The sequence below is a fragment of the Ambystoma mexicanum genome, chromosome 10 (assembly GCF_040938575.1).
Source record: "Ambystoma mexicanum isolate Mex_15411 chromosome 10, UKY_AmexF1_1, whole genome shotgun sequence".
In the NCBI taxonomy this organism is placed as follows: Eukaryota; Metazoa; Chordata; class Amphibia; order Caudata; family Ambystomatidae; genus Ambystoma; species Ambystoma mexicanum.
In genome coordinates this window covers 499,077,926-499,104,542 of record NC_090932.1, presented here as the reverse complement: position 1 = coordinate 499,104,542, position 26,617 = coordinate 499,077,926, and positions in this window count along the sequence as shown.

The following is a 26,617-nucleotide window of genomic DNA, read 5'->3' as shown; positions in this document are numbered from 1 at the left end:
CATTACGACCCAGGCGGTAAGTTACCGCCTGGGTCGTACCTTTACCACCATGGCATAAACTATGTTTACGCCATGGTGATTGGCGGACTTACCGCCCCATTCCGAGGTTGGCGGGGCGGTAAGTCCCCAATCCCCATTTAACCTTCCCCATTCCCATTTTTGCCCCATAGGGCATAATGGGAGTGGGGAAGGCGTTAATTACGCCACCGTAAATTACGGTGGCGTAATTAACAACATGGTCCCTTAGCGCCATGGATTTTAACACCTGCTAAAAGCAGGTGTTAAATCCGCCATGGCGCTAAGGGACCTCGGAATCAGGCGGTAAGGGTCAGCACTGTTTACGCCGCCGTAAACCCCTTACCGCTTGGGTCCTAATGAGGCCCAGAGTATTTACAGTAGAGCATTGAAAGAGCAGCTGGACATGCTAGAATTACCAGTGGGCTGCGTACTCTTGCAATACATAGAAGATCTATTGTTAGCTGCTGACACAGAGGAGATTTGTAAAGAAAGCACTGTATTACTACTGTCACACCTAGCGGCACATGGCCATAAAGCTAGTTTGAAAGAATTTCAATATAATCAAAAGAAGGTGGCTTATTTGGGCTACCTACTTTCGAAAGAGGGGAGAAGGCTAACGCCAGAACGCATGAAAAGTATTTCTTGTATGCCTATTCCAAAGACACAGAAAGGAGTCAGAGCCATAATAGGCATAGCTTCATATTGTCGACAATGGATCAGTAATTTTGCGTTAATTGTGAAACCGATGGTGAATTTGACTAGAAAGGATGTGGTTATGCCTCTACAGTGGGATGAGGAATGTCAGAGAGCATTTGATCAATTGAAAACTGCATTATGATCTGCTCCAGTTTTGGGCACACCAAATTATGAGAAGATTTTTACAATGTTTGTGTGTGAAAGTGAAGGATGTGCATTGGCGGTTTTGACAGAGGAACAAGGTGGAAGAAATAGGACATGCGGCTATTTTTCTTCTGGGCTAGACCCTGTAGCGCGTGCACTACCACGATGTTTGCGATCTGTTGCGGCGGTTGCTGCGTCAGTGAAACAAACGGAAGGGATGGTATTGAGGCATACTTTAATTCTGATGGTGCCACATGCCATAGATGTTCTATTCAATAGAACACAGACGCAACACCTCACCTCTGCTAGATTGACAAGATATGAGATTATCTTGTTCGCGCCCCATATCCAAATTATGAGGTGCAGCGCTTTGAATGCTGCAGAATTAATGCCACTACCCATAAAAGAAATTGGTGAGAATGAATCACCCCCCCATGATTGCTTAATGGTCACTGAGGACGAAACCAAGGGGAGAGTTGATTTAAGTGATACCCCACAGAAAGAGCCAGATGGAGAGTTATTTTGTGACGGCTCTTGTTTTAAATTTCCTGATGGCACAACAACTGCCGTGTACGCTATTACTACCCAAGAGAGCGTTGTAGAAAGCAAAAGAATCCCCTACAACTCGGCACACGCGGTAGAGATAATAGCATTGATCAGAGCCTGCAAGATTTCTGAAAATTTGAATGTGAATATATATACTGATAGTCAGTATGCTTTTGGGGTGGTTCATAACTTCGGTCGACTCTGGTCTGAGAGAGGGTTTTTGACATCACATGGTGCCAGAATTCAACATGGCCCTTTGATTGTACGATTGCTGTCTGCACTCACGCTTCCAAAGCGCCTAGCAATAGTGAAATGCGAGGCACACAAAAAGGTAACATGCAAAGTAGGAGAGGGAAACGCGTTTGCAGACAGAATTGTGAAACAAACTGCCACTAATTTAAATACCAAAATGATGATGGTTCAGACTGAGGAAGTACCCTGTATGATAGAAGATGGAGTTGCCACTGTCAAAGAAATGCAGGCTGAAGCTATGGTCGATGAAATACAAGGGTGGGCAGAGGGCTCTGCTGAGTTAGATCTGGAGGGTTGTTGGGTCGACAAGGGAACTAGAAACTGGATGTTGCCAAATTCGTATGTGACTGCAATGGTCACAATGGCCCACAGCCCTACTCACATCTGTGCGAAAAAGATAATACAGCACCTATCCACAGTATGGCAGAATGTAAACATAAAGAAGAATGCAGAGAGGTTGGTGCAGAACTGTATCACGTGTTTACAACACAATGTAGGAAAGGGAACAGTGACTCCGGTAGGCAATTTTGGCCCACCCTCTATGCCTTTTGAAGTAATCCATTTTGATTTCATAGAGATGGAGAGATGCCAAAATTTGAAATATGTCTTAGTGGTGATCTGTGCATTCAACAAGTGGGTGGAGGCATATCCCTTAAAAGACTGCACAGCAATGAGCACGGCAAAAGTAATGCTTAAAGAATATTTTTCCAGTTTTGGCTTGCCCCGTGTCCTATGGTCAGATAATGGCCCACATTTTGTGGGCGCAGTGTGTTACAGATATGTGCGGGTCTTCAGAGTGATAAGAGATTCCATAGTTCAAGGCACCCAAGTTCGGCCGGTCTGGTGGAAAGGCACAATGGGATTCTCAAGTCAAAAATAAGCAAGATATGTGCAGGAAGCAAGTTGAGTTGGGTGGATGCATTACCAATAGCGTTATTATGCATGCATAGGTCTGTACAGGCTAAAACTGGGCTCTTCCTGTATGAAATCGTAATGGGGAGGCCGGCAAATGTTTGGTGCGCACCTAAGCCGAACTGACTTAGAGAAATAGAACATCCTGTGTTTAGTACTTATTGTGGCCTTTTAATGCAGAAATTGCGTTTGATTCATCAGCAGGTGCAGGAGGCTTTACCAGTGAGAACACCGGTCCGGGGCACGCGCTGGAGCCAGGAGACTGGGTGCTGCTTGAACATTTTGAAAGAAAGTCATCGTGAGCACCCCGGTGGCGCGGCCCCCATCAAGTACTCTTGGCAACACAGACGGCGATACGGGTGGATGGACGGAAGTCGTGGATCCATGCCACCCATGCCAAAGAGATTCCAACTCTACTGAAAGACTTGCCTGACCTAGACGACCCGGAAGAGACAGCGGTCCTAGAAACGAAAGACACTGTTGCCAGTAAGCCGCCACCAAATCTGCCCAAGCGAGAAGTGAAACTCGAAACAAAGCCTAAGACGATTGCCAAAAAGGGGGAAGGGCAAAGAGTGCCCCAACGTTGCCCAGCGGAATCTACATCACTGTTGGCCGACACGAAATCTGAATTGCAAATACCATCTGAAACTAAACTTGTACCCCTTTGGCGCCCACCAGCACTTGGCAGCACGCCAAAGACCGAATCTGCATCACTGGCGCGGAGCACACCAGCACCTACAGTAGTGCCACAGGCTGACTTTGAGCATGAACCTGGAAGTGCACCGGCACTGTTCACGGATCACACAATACCAGGAGTGAGGCGATACAATTTGCGGCCTCGAAAGACAAAGTGATCCACAGTTCTTTGGTGTTTATGGCAACCCCTGGTTCCGCTCATGGACGGAGAAGGAACTAGAGGTGTAGAGGAGAGAAGCGTGAGAATTGTGCAAGTCGGACAATTCAAGACTCGTGGCTCCTCGGTGCGATCATAAAAAGTACATGTGTCCTGAACCAGAGCGGACAAGCTGGGCGCGGATGGTACTAAGGCAATAGATAACTGATCAAAAGTCCTCTGAGCAGTATGAAAAAGGACAAGTTATCTTGCCTAAAAACAAATAAGCAAATCCAGGCTATAAAGAACTGGCAGAACTGAACTGTGACAATTCCGTTGAATTTATTGACATCAGAGCAAGTGCAACGAAGAGAGATATCCACGACGAACTCTAATAAGGAAGAAGAAGGACGATGAGAAACATGTCGGGACCGGTTTCAGCCTCCTCCTGCACCGCTGCTGAGAATGAGTTAATTCTAAAAACTGTAAGCTTAAGAAAAATGCATGGTAAAAAGAATTGTATGCTGGCACTGACAATAATTATGTGCTTTATGAGTGTGGTAGCAGCAATAACGACAGCCCTAGTATTATGGTATGTTGAATCGATACACCCATTGGGAATGTTCTTACCAATAGTTAATATATCCACTGCTGAAAGCCGGGCTCAGGTGATTACTTATACCCTGTCCCCAATGGAAGAAAGACACAGGGAAGGGTTTGGAAACAATACGTTGCTATTAATTATGAATATGACACATGCAATTCTAAAGAAAACAAATTGATGGGTATGTGCCCATTTACCGCAGCATGCTGGGAAAGGAATAGGTTGGTATGTACAGCCATTACCATTAAGTTCTGCATGTAGTGCATCTTTAAGTGCAATGTTTTATGGGAAATGGAATAAGAGTAGTACGGGTCAATTAGACAGAACAAACATGAATGAGTTTGAGGAAATAATTATGAGGCCTGTGGGTTGTTCCATATTCCATAAAGCACAAGTGATGACCCCAGAGCCTATGAGGAAAAGTACGCGAAAAATAACACGACAAAATAGACAAGATAGATTGTCCCAACCAGTTAAAACATCTGTGATGACTTTTCTTGTAAGAACAGACGGGAACAAAGATGCAGTTCCCCCTTCTTACACAGTGAATTATAACCCAAGAACTGTCCCTTTTTGTTTAAAAAAGAAAGGCTCCTATTCAGTCGGAATATTTACTGGATGCATGAATACAGTGGTATTAAAATGGGAATAGAACCAGTATATGTGGGAGATCCAGTTTATTTTACATGTGGAGAGAAAGCATATCCTTGGTTGCCCAGAAACTGGGGAGGTACATGTTACATAGGTCTACTATTCCCAGGAGTGTTCCTCTTAGAAACAGCAGACATGCCCAGACTATCCAGATCTAGAGCCAAAAGGAGTAGCAAAGGCGTTCTGATAGCAACTGACGTAGCATAAACATTAATTCCATTTTTGTCCCAAATAGTGAACTCCTATAACATAAGGCAGCTGTCCAGAATACTAAAAAATACCATAAACACAACAACAGATATATTATTTAACATGACGTTGGAAGAAAAAGGAATCAGGTTAACGACGCTGCAGAATAGAATAGCTCTCGATGTAATCCTGGTTGATCGTGGGGGAATTTGCAAAATAGTGGGATCAGCGTGTTGTGTATTTGTAGATGACTATTCCCCTACAATCGTTGAAGCGATAAAGAAAATGCATGTCTTAAGCTCCGAACTCCCTACTGGAGAAGGAGGCTAGGGAATAGAGTCCTGGTTTTGGGGAATACTGCGTTCTTGGGGATGGAAGTTGATTTCGATATTAGTAGTGGTGTTTGGAATATTCAGAACGTGCTGTTGTTGCATACACTGCCTACCGATAGTTTGCACTGAGGTAACTGAGGGATGTACGAAGGGATGTATGCATATGATAACAAAAAGAAAATAAACTCATGGTCGGGCTGACCAAGACACAAATGAGATGAAAACAGTAAAGTAATTGATGGATATAGATATTAATGAAGATGATGATGCTTACAATAGCATGCAGAATTCAGACGTAAGTACTTCAGACTTATCGTCATTAGAGGAGGATACAATGAATGGATGAGACGTTTGGCATACGGCCAAAGGAGGGTTTGTCAGTCTAGAAAAATGGATACCTCTCATGTTTGACGGCAAACAATAGGTTTCCGAGTTTGCCAATGAACGACCATTTTGATGTAACAAGGATCGCCATTTTGTTTTCTAACCATTGCTCATTGCTTTCTGTTCTTATTGTTTCGCAGCACATTTTCTGCTTACACTGCTCGACTGTAAAACATTGTTGTCTGCACGTGAAAGGACAAGGCCCAGCGCCACGGGGATAACAAGAGTTTGTTGAAACACAACGTAGGCAGTGCCAGGAAGGAATGCCCATCTCTCTCCCGAATGTAGCCTTGAAGCAGAGCTGCAGGGCATTTAATCATTTCGCAGCTTCCAGCCAGTCTCGATATATGGTAGAATATGTTAGAATAAATCAGCTAAAGGCTTGAATTATGCTCTCCTTACGGCACCCCTTTACTGAGCCCTGTAGAGCGTGTCGGCTCCCAGGACACGAATAGCACCTCATAGATAGCGTGGTCTGGAATGTGACTCTATCCCCCGTATGTAGCTTGCTTCCAAGAACAGAAGCACTGTGTTCTGATCAACAACTGAAAGATGCCTCCGCACTTGCAAATTGCATATTGTTACTAGAATAGATATTTGAAGGTGTCATAATTGTCGGAAGTGTCCATCATCACACCGAGTTCAAAGAAACCCAATAAAGCGGGGTGTTAAACATGTTATAGCTGATTGTATGATATGCATTTTGTATATATGTAACTGATGTACGTAATTCACTCTCTTGCATCCCTCGAGGTCTATGATATGATATGATAGGTTATTTATAACGCGCTTAATACCCTGGGGTTTCTAAGCGCGGACCCAGGGATCGAACCCGTGTTGCTCCGTATCCTCTTGTTTCCTAGACGAGCACGCGGCCGCTGAGCTATCCTTGTCGCTATCACGTCGCGGGCGTGAGACCGAGTTGGCCAACTGAGACTATTTGCTTTGCAATAAACCCTAGCTTTGGGAATACAACCTTGTGTCTGGCGTATATATCGTGTGTGGTGACGTGCCTTGTTTCCATAGACGTAAGGGACCCCTAGGGGCCCCTTTCAACTTCCCAAAACACCCTCCCTGCTTTCCTCCAAGTTACCACCCCCTCCCTCTCAGTCACCCCCTTGCCACTTTTGTCATTTTCTAAACAACTTCTTCTTTGCTTTTCTCTCCTTTGCCACACTCCTTCTCTGCACCTATACTCTCTTGGGACACCTGCACTGGTATGTAAAAGCTATTTTATCTTGTAGAAGACGGGCCCCTCTCCTCTCTGGGCCACATCCTGTAATATCCAAGTGTTATTCACATAGTTTGATTCATTGGATTTGCTGGGTTTGAATTTGCGGGTGGAATTCAGCCTGTGTAGTTAGTTCCCACCTCTTGAAACTTGACTCCACAAAGTGAGGTGCAATCCCGATCTGGCCCCATCTTGACTCTGATTTATGCGTGTGCATGCTGGTAAGTTCAAGGAACACAGCTGGTCACTTTGCAGTGCTCTCCTGAAACCCAGCGCTCTCAAATAGGTTAGACTAGGCGCATGACTCGCAACTTCAACAAGGCAAGTGTGTGTCTGGTGGTCTCTCTCCCACTGTGCCTGTGGTTCTGTGGTCATGGTTCCAAAGTCTCAATGTTCTTTCAGATTCAGTCATCCTTCTGTAGTAAAAATGCAAGTTCAGCACAGTAAAGTGATGCAAACTTACCAGCTGGGACAGCAACACTTGACCCGGGAGGGGGTTGTCCCAATAATCTCTTGGCTATTATGACTAAGTTAAGAATGCTTCAAAATAACAGTGCTTCACATATAAGAAAGTAAAACTATATAATAAAGATGGAGCACAGGTAAATATGATAGAATTTAACTTTACGCTGAGGTGCAGAAATAAGGCCTCGAGGCATGCTTTTTCTAAAACGTGTGTTTGGTTTATTTATCGCTTGGTAGCGGTAGCGGCTGGCACCACACTATAAGTCTCTCATGATCCTCGGATGGCATGGTATGAAGCAAAAACTTTACTTTCAAGGTCAAAATGGGAGCTCACGGTCTCATTGAAATGCAATGAATGCACATGTTTCTTTATAATTCGGCATAGTTAATTTACAAACCCTTCTCTACTGGTGGTTTCAAAAAGCCCACAGCAGTTTCAAATTTTCTATCAAACACATTTCTGCTTGGGAAGAAGTCAAAGGGTTCCTGATGTGTTACTTTCATGCAATAACTTGTTCTTATTTCAAGACTCAGACCAGTGTCACGGTAGAAGGCTTTCTCATGAGAATAAAGATAAAATGACCGGGACAGATTAATAAAGTTCTGCTGGTCATCTGAAATGTTTCAATGGTTTGTCATACAATGTGGGAATGGGGGTTTGGATTGTGATGTCACATGGGCTAGCCAGGAGTGGTGTTGTATTGTTTGTTGAATCCAATCACAATACAGAAATGTATATTCCTCCATAAGGGTTGATTTGTGTTTACCAATCAGCTGTGTGCAGAAAAACTTATTGTGTTGCAAAAGTACTAATGCTAATTAGTTTAGATTATTATAAAAAACTTTGATTTAAGGGTGTTACTTGGACAGCGCCTTTTCATGCAGTTCTGTTCCAAAATCTGTTTGAAATTGCTGTTCTAGCTGTGTCTGGGCCCTGCATAATGCTGCGTTAATTCTTACTTGGAGTACACTCCTTTTTTGACTAGTTTTGTAATTTTGAATACCAAACTTTGCGTTGACCACCTGCACATATTTGTAGGCACCGGCAAGATGAGCCAGCTTTCCCAATCAGGGTGTGAGGATTCCAGCCATACTCCTGAAGAAGTGTGGGACAGTGCTTGTTGACCAGTCAAAAGAGCTAAAAAATAACAAGGAGGCCCACGGATGCCGATTTCCCAAAGTTTCATCTGGTCAGGGCGCTGCCTTTGTTGCGACAGTGTATTGGCCTTTAAAGGATGACTCCAAGGTCGAGAGAAGTGGAGCGTCTCTGTCACGCTCGGCCGCCGATGGCGGCTGTGGAGACGCTGGCGATGGGGCGGCCATTGATTTGGCCGTCACGCTGCCGACGTCCGCTTGCAGCGGTCTAGTTTCTTTCGCCCCGCCTCTATGGAGCCTATTTAGCGTCATCCAACCCGGAAGCCCGCGCGTTGCAACCCTCGCGTCAGGCTCCGGGTTGATACGCTGAAGTGTTTCCTTTCCGTGGCTCCTGCCGCCACCTTTCCCCCTTGTGCATCGCTTCGCTTCCCTGGTACTTTCCTTCAGCTCCTGTTTTCTGTCCTCCTAGTCCTTCTCTTTGTTTTGTTTTCCTCTTCCTCGCGTATAGCTACTTGTGTCTTCTTCCATTGTGCCTGCTGGCTTCCGTATGTGCTTGGTCGCTCCGACCTTCCGATGCAGGCTCTCCTGCCTTGTTCTGTTTAGCGGACCTTCCAAGCTTCGCTACCGGCTTACCTCTGTCCTGTCCGGCAGTCCTGCCACATCCTTCTACAGAGACCTGCAAAAGAGGGGTTTTTTGTGCCTTCCGGGCTTTTTCCCCTACACCGGTTTACCCCGGTTCGGGGGCCCCCTTTGCCCCGAGTTCGAGGGGCAGGGTGGCTTCCTCTCGGGTAGACCTTGTCATCAGTCCAGAGAGCAAGCTGTCTGGAAAAGGAGATTCGGAGCAGAACCGGAAGGGACATCTCAAAGTGAGCAGGAAGGAGGTAAAGAAACACGGGGGACAGGAGGGAAATCAGAAGAAGGTAAGAGTCCATCTGACAGATTGCAACGCCAGAAAGTAACTATGGCCACCCCTGAACAAGTACAAGAGTTAGTGGCCGCAGTCCAGACCTTGAACGTCGAACTACAGAACGTTAAGGCTGATAATCTAACATTGAGACAATTGATCACTTCTCGTGAACCCAGGGATCATGATTTGCCTCACATGGCATTGTCTACTGGCAAGTTCGATGGGACCCCAAAGCGCCTCAAAGAATTTCTGGAAGCATGTTCGATGTATTTCACGTTCAGACCTAGTTTGTTTTCAACTGATCACACCAAGGTGGGGTTTATGGTTTCCAACATGACAGGGAACGCCTTAGCATGGGTCACTCCCTTGGTGTCAAACAATGATCCTGTGATAAATAATTACGGTGGATTTGTGAACTTATTGCGCCAGACCTTTGAGCAAGCTGAGATTACTCATGTGGCAGCAGAAGAGCTATTGGACGTTCACCAGGGTTCCAGCGACCTTTTGACGTACATATCCACCTTTAAGCGTTTGGCTTCCACCGCAGGATGGCCCGAACAGGCACAGTATACTGTATTCCGTCGTGGACTCAAGGAGGAGATAAAGGACGAACTGGCAAGAATAGCTCGTCCCACAACACTGTCGGATTTATTCTCCATTGTCACCCAGATTGACTACCGCTTGAGCGAACGCAAGGCAGAAAGAAAGAAGTCTAAGTTCCCTGTCTCCCTGCCTCAAGGCACCCATTCTTTACCTTCTCTAGCTCACTCCAGCAACAAAGAAGAACCTATGCAAGTAGGGTCTACCAGAACCCCTTTGTCATCCGAAGAGAGAAGACGCCGTAGGGAATTGGGGCTTTGTATGTATTGTGGCTCGGATTCCCACCTGCTTCGAAATTGTCCAGAAGTACCGCCGAGACGGTCGGGAAACAAACAACCTCGGAACTAAAGGGGACGAGTGAACGAGGTCGAACTATTAGTCCCTATCTTACAGTGACGGTGGCTTCTCACCCAACCACGCTGGACTCACGTCTTATGGCAGTTCCCATCCAATTGACTACCTCGAAGGAGGTCCTTACCACCATGGCCCTGTTGGATTGTGGCGCTGCAGGAGTGTTTATGGATACTATGTGGGCACACAAACAAGGGCTCACGCTTATACAAAGGGAAGAAGTCCAGAAGGTGGAAGGAGTCGATGGATCCCCGCTTTCATCAGGTCCTATCACCCACTCCACAGAAATCATGACGGTTCGCATCTTTCACCATTCGGAACAGCTACAGTTCGACTTAATCCGAGCAGCGCATTTCCCAATAATTCTTGGAATTTCCTGGCTGAGGATGCATAATCCGCTTATAGATTGGACACAGAACACTTTGGCCTTCACTTCCTCGTATTGTAAACAAAATTGTGGTAACCATTCCGCAGAAGAGCCGGTACAGGTCCTTACTCCTCTACAGGAAGGGGTAAACGAGATTTGCAAGGTTCCTCAGGATTTGGCCGAATTCTCAAACCTCTTCAAGGACAACTCAGTTTTGGAACTACCCCCACATCGGCCGGAAGACTGTGCCATCGAGTTGCTGCCTGATGCCCTGGTGCCATTCAGTCGCATGTTCTCCTTGTCTCTTATGGAAAAGAGGACCCTTCGCAAATATTTGGATTCCCACTTAGTTAATGGCCTTTTTTCGACATTCCAAATCCCCGGCCGGTGCCTCTCTCTTCTTCATACCTAAGAAGGACTCATCGGAGCTAAGACCCTGTATAGATTACCGTGGCCTGAACAAGGTCACGGTTCGAGACCGATACCCGATGCCCTTGATAGCAGACATATTGGAAGCAGTCCAGGGTTCCACAATATTTTCCAAGCTGGACCTCCGTAGTGCCTATCATCTCCTACGAATTAGGAATGGGGATGAATGGAAGACTGCCTTTCGGACCCCGTTTGGCCTTTTTGAGTATCGGGTGATGCCATTCGGCCTGGTAAACGCACCCACTGTTTTCCAGCGCTTTATGGATCGCATGTTTTCCGATCTGTTGTATTGTAGTGTCATAATATATTTGGATGACATCTTGGTGTTTTCAAAGACCCACACTGAACATGTGTGGCACCTTCAGACAGTATTCCAGCGGTTACGGTCGCAACAGTTATTAGTCAAGCTTGAGAAATGCCTCTTCTACCAGCCTTCTATTCCATACTTAGGATACATTCTCTCTCAGGAAGGGGTCACTATGGATCCAAGGAAGGTATCTGCCATCTTGGATTGGCCAGTTCCAGCATCCCTCAAGGACGTCCAGCGGTTTCTGGGGTTAGCCAATTTCTATAGAAAATTTATCAATCACTTCTCTCAGATTGTGCTTCCCATCACCGCCCTCCTGAAGAAGGATGCCAAGCCTTTCTTTTGGTCGGAATCGGCCAATCACGCCTTTATGGATCTGAAAGGAAGATTTTGTTCAGCGCCGATCCTGTCTCAACCGGATCAGGATCAGCCTTTCATTGTTGAGGCCGACGCTTCGGCCAACGCTTTGGGAGCGGTTCTCCTTCAACTTAAGAATGGCAAGGAACATCCTATCGCCTATCTCTCTAAAACCCTTTCAACTAGTCAAAGAAATTACTCGGTAATAGAAAAGGAACTTTTAGCTCTCAAGGTCGCTTGTGAAGAATGGAGACACCTACTTCAAGGCGGTACCCATCCTTTTGTGTTACGCACTGACCATAAAAACCTGAAGGTACTCGGAAGTATGGATTGTGTCAACTCCAGGCAGGCCCGGTGGGCACATTTCTTTAGCCAGTATGATTTCAGAATAACATATATACCAGGCACTCAGAATCGCCTGGCCGATGCCTTATCCAGAAGTCAGTCTTCCAAGTACCTCATACATCCTGTTGGTAACCCTCTGTTTCCCCGAAACAGGATTGTGGGAATAGTTTCTTCCTTTTTGCAAGAAATCAAGATGGTAACCAGACCGGACTTAGTCACCTCAGTACCCGGGAGTCTGCGTCCACAGATCAGTTGGTCGAAAGGACTTTTGCTAGTGGGACAACGTTTATATGTTCCCTCCAAGACCCTACAGCGGAAGGTCCTGGTCTGGGGCCATAACCACGTGACCGCTGGACATAGAGGAGTTAAAGGAACCACGGAATTGATCTCTCGCTCATTCTTTTGGCCATCGCTCTCTCAGGATGTGAGGCATCACTGCAGGACATGTATGGTGTGCGCACAAAATAAGTCTACAACCTACAAACCATATGGGTTACTGACACAACCGGAATTACCCGACAGACCGTGGTCACAAATCTCTACAGACTTCATTGTAGACTTGCCCGTATCCCAGGGGTCGACTTGTCTCATGGTTACCATAGACACATTTACTAAATTGGCACATTTTTCTGCATTGCCGGGAATACCGTCGGCCACCCAGATGTCGGAAGTTTTTCTTAAGGACATATTCAGACTCCATGGTCTTCCCGATAAGATCATCTCTGACAGAGGTACTCAATATACATCTCGATTTTGGGGAGCCCTGTGCCATCGACTAGGGATAGAAAGGGCCTTATCGTCTGGCTTTCACCCCCAGACCAATGGTCAGACGGAGCGACTTAACGCCTCCCTGGAACAATACCTTAGGTGTTATATCAACAAGAATCAGGACAATTGGGTTGACCTTCTGCCCACTGCAGAATTCGCATACAACAACGCAGTGCATTCGGCGACGAGTCTTAGCCCTTTTTTCTGTTCCTATGGGTTTCACCCTCGTGGTATACTTCCTGTGGTTTCCTCACCCTCAAGCATACCTACTATTGAATCTACCTTGGACCACATAACTGCCGCACATTCTACTGCTCAACGGAGTTTGGCTTCCGCTAGACATAAGTATAAGGTTTCTTCTGATCGGTCTCGCTTGCCCTGCCCTGATTGGAAGGAGGGTGATCGAGTTTGGTTATCAACCCGATTCTTGCCCAGATGGGTGCATTCGACTAAATTGACCCCCCGATTTGTAGGACCCTATAAGATCATCAAGAAGATCAATCCGGTTGCTTATAAATTACAGCTTCCTAAGTCCCTGCACCGGTTACACCCGGTCTTCCACTCCTCCCTCCTTCGACCTGTTGATCCCCATGTTTCAGTTAAGAAGGCTTCTGGATTGTCGAGTAAAGCCAAGGCCCTGCCCGAAGAATATGAGGTATCCGCTATCCGGGATTCCAGATATCGCAAGGGCAGGTTGGAATACCTGGTTTCCTGGAAGAACTACTCCAGTTCGGAGGACTCTTGGGAGCCTAACTCCTATATTCGTGCCCCCAGGCTGGTCAGGTGTTTTCACCGGGCTCATCCGGGTAAGCCCGGGGGGTTCGGCCTTGGAGGGGGGAATACTGTCACGCTCGGCCGCCGATGGCGGCTGTGGAGACGCTGGCGATGGGGCGGCCATTGATTTGGCCGTCACGCTGCCGACGTCCGCTTGCAGCGGTCTAGTTTCTTTCGCCCCGCCTCTATGGAGCCTATTTAGCGTCATCCAACCCGGAAGCCCGCGCGTTGCAACCCTCGCGTCAGGCTCCGGGTTGATACGCTGAAGTGTTTCCTTTCCGTGGATCCTGCCGCCACCTTTCCCCCTTGTGCATCGCTTCGCTTCCCTGGTACTTTCCTTCAGCTCCTGTTTTCTATCCTCCTAGTCCTTCTCTTTGTTTTGTTTTCCTCTTCCTCGCGTATAGCTACTTGTGTCTTCTTCCATTGTGCCTGCTGGCTTCCGTATGTGCTTGGTCGCTCCGACCTTCCGATGCAGGCTCTCCTGCCTTGTTCTGTTTAGCGGACCTTCCAAGCTTCGCTACCGGCTTACCTCTGTCCTGTCCGGCAGTCCTGCCACATCCTTCTACAGAGACCTGCAAAAGAGGGGTTTTTTGTGCCTTCCGGGCTTTTTCCCCTACACCGGTTTACCCCGGTTCGGGGGCCCCCTTTGCCCCGAGTTCGAGGGGCAGGGTGGCTTCCTCTCGGGGTAGACCTTGTCATCAGTCCAGAGAGCAAGCTGTCTGGAAAAGGAGATTCGGAGCAGAATCGGAAGGGACATCTCAAAGTGAGCAGGAAGGAGGTAAAGAAACACGGGGGACAGGAGGGAAATCAGAAGAAGATAAGAGTCCATCTGACAGTCTCCTACAAAGCAAATGTGAGTGTACCTGTGCATGAACGCGCTGGGAGCAGAAGTGATTCTTTTTTTAAGGTGTATGGGACCCACCCTCAAGAGAAGGAGGACGATTGTCCATAGTAGTCTTAGACTTTAGGTCCACTTAATCCGATATGGAGAAAAAAGTGTACAGTGGAGCATCTGCATTAGTGCAGATGGGTGTGTAGTAAGTGGCAGATCTTGTTAGAAGGGAGTTGCACGTAGTGCAGGCAATTGGTATAGTTGCATCATTTTAGATGAAATAAAGAAGTAGGGAAAGAAACATATGTGGTGATGTTTTTGTGAATAGTAGCAGTTTTGCTGTGGTAAAGTGAAAATTATTATAGGGTTTTACTTGTTCATTGTGGCTCTGGAATTTACGGAAGGGTCAGAGCTGAAATAACTTGTAAATATAATAAGAGTTGTGTGTATCACGTACAGGGTTGCAGTCGAACGGAGGGATATTAACATAGGGCATTCTTGTTAAGGTGAGGAGCATGTGGAGAGGGGCATTTGTGCACTAATAGAAAATAACACAATGAATCTGTGGAGAAACCCATTGTAAATTAGAGTCAAAAAAAGAATTGTGAAAGGGTCTGGCCTGAGGAGAAGGCCAACATGAATGAGATAGGGTGAACGAGCTAAGTGGTAAATATAACTGGCCTCATAGCATAGCGAGTAGAGTGCTCGCTTTGACATCTGTTCAGAGCCTGCTGATGCAGGTTTGAATCCTGGCAGGGCCAAACTTAGCTTTTCATCCTTCCGTGGTCAATAAATGAACACCACACAGCGTGGGTAATTGTAAGCATTGCTCAGATTCCTGAGGGTTTGTAGCGCTATATGAATGCTACGTTATTATGAAAGTGAGTGAATAAGGATTTTGGGATTTAAACAATAAAAGAGAAAGCATAAAAAGGGGACAAAAGAAGAGTACTCTAACCATTAAGACTAAGGGGGGATAATGCCAATGTATGGGAAGGTTGCACCCCTTGGTCTTATGTGCACAAAACTACCCCAATATCGAGATAAAATAGTAAAGTATAACTTCCAGTGGCCAGGGGACACAGTGGGAAGTGTTACCAGGAATGGCCTGTTGAGGGAACATTCAATACGAATTTAGACAGTATGTAGTCATACCTGTTGGCTACCTATAAAGGTGCAAAGCTTAAAAAGAGGCAAGATATTCCAGGGCTCTGGAAATTGTACAAAGAAAAGAAACAAGAGCCAGAGAAAGGAAACAGGAAGGAAGGGCAGGGGATTGTGCCAGTTAATGAGCAGGAATGGACAGTAGTGCACATACAATTTTAAATTGGCAAGTGGGAACAGGACTTCGACGATGAGGAGTTAGATGTGACAGATGGTAAACACACTGCATCAGATTGGGAGGACAGTAATGACAGTGACCAGGAGGATGACGAACTTGACACATTTAGGGAAATGAACATGGGCCGGGGAAGGAGAAGACTCAAGAGGGAGGAAGAGGGAGGAAGAGAGGAGTCATTGGGGGACTGGGGAAATCTGCTTCGGAGTAGGAAAATGCGAATAACAGTAGCTAAAAGACCACAAAGCACAAACACAGATGCCTCTCTTACAGAAAGCAAAAGGTGATGTGCATTATGTACCTTGGCAGACAATGTACAGGGATAATTTGGTTTATTGTTTACCTTCGCTAATGGCAGGAGCGAGTAAGTGGATTTATGTTTTGAAAAGGAAACATAAGGCAGTCCATTGGCCATAGGAGATATTAAGAATTTATTAGAAGTGTTGGCGGGGGAACAAAATGACAAAATTTGGCAACAAGCAGGTTATGCAGGGATAACTATAAGCTCCAATGTATATGACGCAGCACCTTTTAACACTTATTGAGCACATGTATGGAAAGCTCTGAGAGGGCTGTATCCAGACATCTCAGATATATGGTCAATACTAGTGTAGAAAATTAAATCAGATGAGGACCCTGCAGAAAATATATGATCCACACAGGAGATATGGATAAAGGAAAACAAACAGTCCTGGGACGAGAACAGGCAATTGTTTTATCACATACGTATGAGGGGGCCTCCCATGGATGTGCAGGTTTCTCTAGAAATAATCATTGGGATTGAGGCAAAGGGTGGCCTGAGATACAGGTAACAGTTGTAGGATGAAGGAGAAAGACAAAAACACAGCAGACAATGCAGTAAAAGCAGAAAATAAATGAGTGCAGATAAAATTGGTAAACATAAGCATGGAAGGAGCAGTGCTCACAGGACCATTTGTCATCCCATCTGCCCAACAAGGGGGCTGCCAGTAAGAACACGGGAGGAAACACAAGCACCTAATAATCGGCAATGGGGGATGGTGCAAATACAACAACAACCTGCATTCACAAACGTACCACAAAAACAAGCTTTTTCATATGCAGGCGGTTATATGGGACAGTATCAGGCGGGAAGAGGATATAATATGAGGGGAAGAGGATTTGGGTACAGGAGTATGGAGCCATGATTTGGAGGATAGTGTTTCGTGTGCGACAACTTTGGTCATTTTGCCCGGACATGCCCTCTAGTAGCATCTACAGGGCAGCAACAGCAGGTTTACACACAGGCGCAGGCACCTCCATAAATACAATTGATCCCACAGCTGCAGCATCAGCTAGCCCTGGTACCCACACAGACACAGAGTATACCAGCCCAGGGACAAGTACAAGTGCAAAGTGAGGAGATGGCTGAAACACAAGGTACAGTCAATATAAGTCAGGTACGAGCACAGACACAAGGACAAGAAAGAGTAATGATATTGGAATAGAATACTGTGCCCCAATACACTGGAGTGACAATGGTGGATGGTGATCCATTTATGTCTGCCGCAAATACACTTTCCTCATACGGGTACCGACAAAAGGTGCAAGTGTGTCCAGTTCTAGCACAAACTGAAGACCCTGAAGAAGAACCCAAAGTAGCAGTTCAAATAGGACATAGGGGATTTTCCTTTCTCATAGAGACTGAGGCAACCAGATCATGCACAAAAGAAAAAGGATTTACATTATCCAACATGTGTTTTGGACACACAAGGCTTTTTTGGGACCATTTTGAAGGTTATTTTGATAAAAGATTTACCATTGATAATAGGGATACAGCATATTGTAGCACCTCATTATATTCAAAAAACACACCTATCAACATTCTAGGAAGAGACTTGCTCAGCAAGCTTAATGCCACAATTTCATTCACAAATAAAGGGATGGGTGCACCACATCTGGGATGGACCTAGCGAGGGTGGCAGTGTTGACACAGGCATACTATGCACACAGCACAATGAGAGGGATACCCACACACACACTCAGGTGTTTCAGTACAGGGCTACAGGTGCTGCTGGGATGGATAGCAGGAATTAAAGGAAAGGTGTTTTGATTGTCCAATTAATTGTTTGTTCAGACCACAGTGCCTTTCCACTGTTACTTCAGGCACACACACACACTGCTATACTTGGAGGAGGTAGTGGTAAGAAGTGACATGGTAATATTGGTTGCTACTGCCAATGACAAAATGGAATGGCAATCAATATTGTGCATTGATCCAACACTGACATTCACGGGAATAACAGACACAGAATTATTTGCTTCTAAAGATGTTGAGGGGTGAGTGGTAGTAATTGAGCTCAGCATACTATGTCCAGTACATATGAAAGAAAGATATATATATATACATATATATATATGTGTATATATATATATATATATATATATATATATATATATATATATATATATATATATTGTAAGAGGATTCAATTCAGCACTACAGCCAAGTCAACGCCTAGTCTAGAATACTGAATGAAAACCCTTATTGATATATCTTTATGTCCAGTCATGCGTTCTGGATGACTACCCCTATATAACACCCCTCTCTTGGAATCCTCCTGACCCCACTGAGCCAAGAAGTAGTTCTGTTTTGCAAGTTAAAAGGTTTAATTGATAATTTAAACAATATATATATATATATATCACGCTTTATAATAAATTAATAATTGAATATCACACTTAATCTGATATGATACAGATTAACAACAGAGAATCTGGCACTAGCACACTTCTTGATAATCACTAAGGAGTTGACATGAAATGGATAAGATAGCAACAATACTTTTATGGTTTCAAATGGATGCAATGTGGAATGAAATGCAGTACAGAAATAACTTGATAGGATTTCAGCAAAAGACAATGTAATCACTTCCTTGTACAATTCACCCCCCCCCTTTTATGCAATGCAAGGAAATGGAAGGAAGGCACACAATTCTCAGAAATGCAATCAAATGTGATTCAGTTCACCCCAGCAGGCTTAGACTACAGAAGTTGGAAACACAGGCCCAAAAATGCTTTTACATGTGCTGGAAATGAAGTGAAAAAATATACTAAAATGCTTTTAATTCCCTCTAGAGGTTCAGGGTGAGTGGTATCTAGTTAATATTAGTCCAGGCTCACTTTAGCAAGGATCTAGGGTGTAACTAGCAGGTTAAACACATTTTTGGCAACTGAAAGGCAAGCAGCAGCAGATTTTTACACGTGAAGAAATTTGCAAATCGCGGTAAAATGTCAAATCGTGGCTAAATTTGCGAATGCGCCGAGCGCGATTACAGAGGAACTACAAGGACTATCATTTTGGGGTCCTAGGAAAGCCTAGGATCTCAGCTTCCAGATGAAAGTTACTGCAAGTCTCTAGCACAAACAGTCACGGAGATATGAGCGATTAAATAAAGGTCGTTTTTCAGATTTGAAATTTTAAAGTTCAAAAAGACAAGTGCAGCTTGCAACTAGAAAATGACAAGTGACAGTTGACAGTTAGGAGGCAATTCTACTTAGATTAAAATAGGATTGAATTATATTATTTTAACTAATAGATTGGTTCTGCACAGTTTGCTAGGTACTCACACTATATTCTTGAATTAACTGGGCATCGCCACGGATCTGGTCAGGTTTTAAACTGGACTCTGGTCTCTGCACTTCACAGTGATCTGGGTCTGCTCTCTCTCTGGATTCTGAAGATTGAGGGGTTTAAAGTCTGGATCTTTCTGCACAGCTTTCTCTAGAGATTGATGGAGGTAAAGTATGGATTTTCCAGCAGAGCTTCCAGCTGCAAATGGATTTGAAGGGCCCTATCTGTCCTGTCTGTCTGCTTTTATGTGTTTAGAATGTGGGTGTGTTCTAGCATCACTGACCCTACCTCTCTCTCAGCTTCTAATTGGTCAAACTTCCATTTCTCACTTGATTGGGGGAGCTAAGTTGTGTCAGAGTGATGTCATTTTACAGCCTGCAGAAAGTCCACTCCTCCTGTCAACTTACACCCAAATCTAGATTTGAACCAAATACATATTTGCAGAGGTACATATTGTTTTAAAATCATATGCACCCATCATGCATTACAGGAGGTATACCCTGTTCAAACTCTGCTCTTCCTGGGGGCTTGCATTCAGAAATGGCAATATTTTGCACTTTTTAACTGGTTTCCAATTTTGGACATTAACCCAAATTTACACACATGTGCGCAAGGAGTATGGACATTAGTTGATGAAGTGTCAGATTTTTCACATGCACACATTTTGAGTAATATCCTCTTTTCCGCTAAAACCCCCCTGAACATACCACCGGTTCTAAAAACCTCTTAAAATTTGGGCAGAAAAATCACAAGAATTATGGTATCATTTAAATAATTTTCACAAGTCCGCTCTATGAGTTATTCATCTTTTTAGAGTTATGTTTTGGCCCCAAAGGGGTGTGGTTTTCCTCCAGCACAAGGTTGAATTTCTGGTTTTTCCAGTTCTGCCAAGCCAGCTTGCTCTCACAGGCAGTGCCCCTCCCCTTTACTTCCAGGAGGAAGCTCCATTTACGACTGCCGCCAATAAAACATTTGCCTGAGTCAGGACAGGGCTTTGTTCAGAGCTCCTGTATTCTGTGGGGGCTCCCCTTAATTCAATTATCAGAGAGATGGCATATCCTTAGTATGGCCAGCAAAAGGCAGATAGGCCTGGGAACACAGCTGTGACTAAAGTTTCACTCCTGATGGGGGTAGTTGCCAGGCAGAATTCAGTTCCTTAAGCCAGGTTTCAGATAAAATGTCACTTTTTGTTACCCAGTTTAAGTCAAGACAATGTTTACATATGCAGCTAGAATGCTGATTCTAAGTTTAAAACTATGACATTTAAACAATTGCAACCTATGTGACACTCAAAGTAGGTCACTCATTTCTTTTAAACATTTAGATTTGTAGTGTCTTTCAGTCCAAATTTACTTAAACTGCTGAAATCCACAGCTCAGCCAGTCTTGTTATAAACCTTCAAGTCACTTCAGGATATAACTTTACATTGGATCCACCTCTCAGTAAGTCTTTCTTTGGCATGTTTTGGGTTCATTTATTCAGTTTTCTACAAAAATTTAAAATCTGGTGTTGTTTTAAAACGCCGGCTTTTGGATAGTGGTGAGTACTGGTACTGCACCCCTTTTTGGGATTTAAGAAAATGAATTCCCAACAGTTATGGGTTTGCTTTTGGCAATCAGCATTGCCATTCCCAATGGTTTCAGACTACTGTGTGGGTAGTCCAATGGTGGTTTTAGGCAGTGTCCTTCTGTGCCCATAACATCGGCAAAAATGGGCGGCCGCCTATTCTTCATGCACTTCCCTGGGCATTTTCTGGGAAGCTCTGGCCATCATGATGTTTTCCATGTCATTACTGCACAGTTTTGAGGTAGGGCTCGGATGCATGGGTAAATACATCCCACAAGGCCCCCCTCTTGCGATGGCCATTCGGTTTCACTGATGGGACTCGCAAGACCTGGGATGTTTCCTCATCTTCTTCCAATAGATGGCACAGTTCAGCATCTTTTTCTCCATCCGGTCGGATCGATCGGTTCTCCTCGCCGGTCCTGATGGGAATATTGGGCGGTACACTGGGCCCGTTGCGTCTCTGCTCCCGGTCTCCGGATCGTCCTCCTTGGCCCGTCTCCAGGTTTTCTTTCTCCTAGGATGACAAAGGAAGAGCGGCAATACCTATTCATAGACATTTTTCCACCACTGTTGAGATAGTGGGGCAGCATATGTATTTCATCATAACGAAACATTACATTCTTATTTTGAAAAAAAAAACAGTATAACTAAGAGACAGTTTCATGCAAATCACAATATTTTAGAGACTAGATGTGGTATGTTTTATAGTTGGAACTGAATTAGTCTGAGACAGTACCCGCTAGGATTCCAGAGGATTCCTCCAGTTGTTGCAGAGCGTGCCTGGGATGGCAACATTTCAACTGGTTTATGTGGACCCACTTGTCTTCCCCCTCTGCCAAAGGACCTTTGGGGATGTGGATTTTGTAGGCCACAGGGGAGATCTTGTCGATGATCTCAAAGGGTCCCTTCCACGTAGGCAAACATTTCCGCTGTTTTGCCTGGTTTCTTTGGAAGTTGTATAGATAGACCCGGTCTCCCACCTGATATTCCTTCCTGGAAGTTTTCAGGTCATAATGGGTCTTCATGCTATCAGCCGATCTTTCTAGATTCCGCTGAGCGTAAGCAAAAGCATGTTGGAGGTGTTTCCTTAAATTCACCACATACTCATGAGTTGTGGAGGCATTTATCAGTGTCTGCTCTTGGGTCCTGTAGAGCAAATGCTGAGGAAGCACCATCTTGCGTCCAGTCATCAACTCAAATGGTGACATTTTGGTTGCAGATGAAGGGGTAGATCTGATGGCCATTAGGACCAGAGGTAATCGGATATCCCAACTTGGCCCAGAATCTGCCACAAACTTTTTTAAGATGCTCACAATTGTCCGGTTATATCTCTCTACTGCCCCAGAAGAAGCTGGCCTGTAAGCAATGTGTAGCTTTCTCTTGACCCCCAGTATCTCCCACATCTTTGTCATTACTTCACTGGTGAAGTGGCTACCTCTGTCTGACTCAATCCTTTGAGGTAGACCAAAACGGGAAAAGATGTGGTTAATCATCAGGGCAGCTGCAGTTTCTGCCTTGCAATTTGGGGCTGGGAGACATTCCACCCACTTGGTAAACAAGCATGTCACAGTCAACATGTACTTATTCCCCCTAGCAGAGCGAATCACAGGGCCTACAAAGTCGATTTGTAAATCTGACCATGGCAGTGTCATCCCGCTTTTTTTGCGTGAGGGATGATGGCTGAAATTGTGCACACACAAGACACCCCTTCAAGTATTGGTCGAGGTCCTGCCCCATGTGTGGCCAGTATGCAACCTCTCTTAAGATTTCCAATGTTGTGTGAAACCCCCTATGACCGGCGGTGGCCGCATCATGGGCGTGACTTAACATCAGGCTTCGGAATGAGGCAGGAACCACCCACTGATCGTGGCCAGCTTTGGATTTCCTTACCAACAAACCGTCTTGGATCCGGAACATTTTTGGACATTTCATCAACACTCTTAGGTCCTCTTTCCCAATGTAATCGGTATCCGTCAGGAAAAAGTTCTCAGGGTCCTCAAGGTGTTGGTAAAACTTACCAATAACTGGATCCCCCTTCTGAGCTGTAATCAAATCAGCATCAGGGGTCTCCTTACTCCATTGTGCAATTGAAAGGTCGTTGTGAGCATTTGTCTGGGACCTAGTGATAGCAGTGACCTGGATTTCCCCCAACAGGGACTCAATCTCAATTAGATCCCCTTGGATGGCCCCGGTTTTGGCCAGCTGATCAGCTAAGTCATTTCCAGTTTTGTCTGGTCCCTCTACTTTGGAATGACCCTTGATCTTTTTCCAATAGATGGTCATCTCATTTGAGGTGACCAGATCATCAATGTTTTGGATCAACTTCCCATGTTTCAAGGGTTTGTTGTTAGCACATAACATGCCTCTGGTTTTCCAATTAACCAGGTGCTCCACGAACCCATTCCGTACATAATCCGAATCTGTGATTATGACCAGTTCGTGGAGTTGATGCTGGACAGCAGAGAGGATGGCTTGATGCACAGCCATCAATTCTGCCACCTGACTACTTCGGGGACCAATTTTGTATCCAGCGGAGGGTTCTGGGGACTCATTCACCCATGCATTCCCTACGCCAGCCACCAGTTCTTTTTCCCCGTTGTTGTCAACATGGTACGAGCATCCATCCACATAGACAGTGGGCATTCCCTCACACTTGTCCTCTTCAAAGACTTTGTGGGGGGAATTAAGGTATGCCTCCATGTTGTCCTTGATTTTTAGACTTTCGTCCTCGAGACAGTTTTCTCTGGCACAATCATGCAAGTCAGCCAGACCTTGCGCGAGGGGACTCTTCTTGTTTTGGCCATATCTGACCTCCACAGGAAAGCCTTGCATTGACAGAATCCAGGAAGTAATTCGGGAATTACTCACATTTCCGGCCCGGATTCTGTCACTTTGGAGATATTGCAGAGGCTGGTGTGGAGTCTCCACTATGATGTGTTCCCCCTGGATAAACGGGCGGTAATTCTTCAATGCCCACACCGTTGCCAGGAGTGCCTTCTCACAATCGTTGAATTTTTCCTCCACAGAGGATAAAGTTTTGCTCGCATAGGAGATTACTTTATTGACCTTGTCATGCTTTTGGTATAATACTGCCGTCAAGCACGTATTACAGAACCCCGTCTCCAGGAAGAACTCCTTGTTTCTGACAGGGTAAGCTAGGCAGGGCGCTTGTGAGAGGCTTCTTTTGAGTTGTCTTACTGCCTCGGCTTGTCCTGGACCCCATTCCCACTTGACCCCCCCCCTTCAGGAGATGAATCAGGGGTCTGGTGATCTCTGCGTAGCCCTCAATGAACTTTCTGCTGTAATTAGTCAGTCGAAGGAGGCTCCTTAGTTCCCGCAGAGTTGTGGGGTCTTTCAGTTTCTGAAGTGCTTCCACTTTCTTTTCCTGGGGACAGAGACCCTGAGGAGTAATCTCATGCCCCAAGAAATTAACACGGGTTCTACACCACTGTGCTTTCTGAAAGGAAAGTTTTGCTCCGGCGGCCCTCAACTGCGTCAGAACATAACGGATCTCCGCTATGTGTTCCTCCACAGATGAACTTTTGATGAGGACATCATCTACATAAGCCAGGTTACCCCTCGCACCCAGGTCGGGCATGGCCTTATGTAGGAAAATATTGAACTCATTGCCGGAGTTGAGGTATCCGAAAGGAGTCCGGGTCCATGTGTACTGCTGGCCCCCAAAGGTAAAAGCCAGCTTGTATTGGTCCTCCCTACTGACAGGCACGGTCCAGTATCCATTGGTCAGGTCTATTGCTGTGAATACCTGTGACACCTGGATCTGGGCCAGCCCTTGGTCAATGTATGGCAGAGGCCATCGGGAAGTATGGACCCGTTTGTTGAGCTCCCTAAGGTCAGCACAGAGTCTCCACTGGCCGTTTGGCTTCAATATTCCCAGCACCGGATTATTGAAGGTGCTGTGGACCGGACGGATTATTCCCCTGGACTCAAGGTTCTTAATTATTTCAGTAAGGGACTCCATGGATGCGAGAGGCAAACGATATTGCTTCACAAACACTGGAGTCATGCCAGGGTCCGTGGGGATTGTTGTTGTGTGGATGTCGGTGCGGCCACAGTCATATGAGTCTACCGCAAAGAGATCTTGGAAATCCAAGAAAACTTGTTTCAACTTTTGCTTTTGTTCCAGAGTCACACAGGCATCAGCTAGGTTGACTCTCTCTGCCACCATCTGCCTGAAGCCTGGAAAGACTTCTGGTTTGGCTATCTCCGCGGCCTCCTCCAGCTGGGTGGAGAAGTCCCTGGTCAGAGTGCTGATTTGGACCGGAGGCTTCAGGTGGGAAAGGCAGCCCTCATGGACCTGGAAAATCACCTCATCCCTCCTGAAGTCACAAGTCACATCTTCCTTACCATAAGGGCAAGAAGTGTACACCAGGAAGTTCCCCCCATGCCAGGTAAAAATCCTGTCTGGTGTTGTATTGTCATCACTGTCACTGTCAAAGCAGTCCTTGGGGATTGGCCCTAACAGTTCATTTACTAAGTCGATGGAAAAATGTCGGTTATCAACCGCCATTCCAATAATGGTGCCTGCGGCTAGAGTAATACTCTTTAAGTCGCTGTTATCCACCTCTATTAGAATGGTGTCATGTTCTATGTTGACTAATGGAGTTGGGTTTACCCCCAACCCTTGCTGTTGGAGAGAAGCGTTTAGATGTAAGTAAGCATCAGGGTTTTGCAAATATTGTCCTCTTTTAACTTTCACTTCCAGGGAGAATTGTCGGGTCCTTTCTGGGATGGTGACTTCCTCTTTGATCTGAATTTCAACTGCATAAGGTAGCAATTGAGCTGACCTAAATGCTTTTTCTGGATCATCAAAGCCAATGGGATTATCCGCTACTCGGGACCAAGCTTTGAAGTTTATTAGGTCCAAACTAATGGCAAAGCGATTGAGAATGTCACTGCCTAAGTAAAAGGCGGCAGGGACGTCTCGCACGACCCAACAATTATGGACTATGCTCTTGTTGCCAATGGAGATTTTGAGCATACTCCTGCTTGGCAGGAGATGTTTGGAATTAGGTGCTTCCAGGTCCATTTCCCATTTGTCTATCAGTTTGAATGTGGGAATGGCTGGATCTTTTGGGAGTTGGCGAAACATGGCTTCGCTGATGAAGCTCTTACCGTTGTTCACACACACTCGAGCGAGAACAGAGTCCTTCCCATCATTTAACTGAACAGGGATGAACAACTGCTCTCCAATTTGCTGAATATCAGGCAGGCTCTGAGCTGATTTCACATCTTCCTGGACTATAGGAGTGGGAGTTTCTGATTGTGGATTAGTATAGAATCTCAGAGTGTTTCCTTCCAGCGTGAAGTACCACTTTAGACTGGAAGGATGGTTGATTTTCAGAAATAGAGAGGACCCCCCATCACCAGTCTGTTGTCCTACTGCTATTACTGTCACATCTGGAATTTGGCTATTCTGGAAGTGAAATTCTACTTGGTCAGATTTTTGTTCAACCATGTGGCAGGTGCCGTTTAAACTAACATGGTTGACACTCTGTTTTAATTTTATTGGTCGGCTATTCTGGGTCCAGAGGACCTTGTTTACACAATCTATTAGGGGTGACAACCTTCTCAGGAGGTCATTCCCTAGTAAACAAGGGGTGCCCTCTGGAGTCACAACTATGACCGGGTGTTTCAACTTGTGCCGCCCAATTTTAATGTCCAAATCTGCCGCCCCCTCGACGGGAATTTCCTTCCCGTCAAAGTTCTGG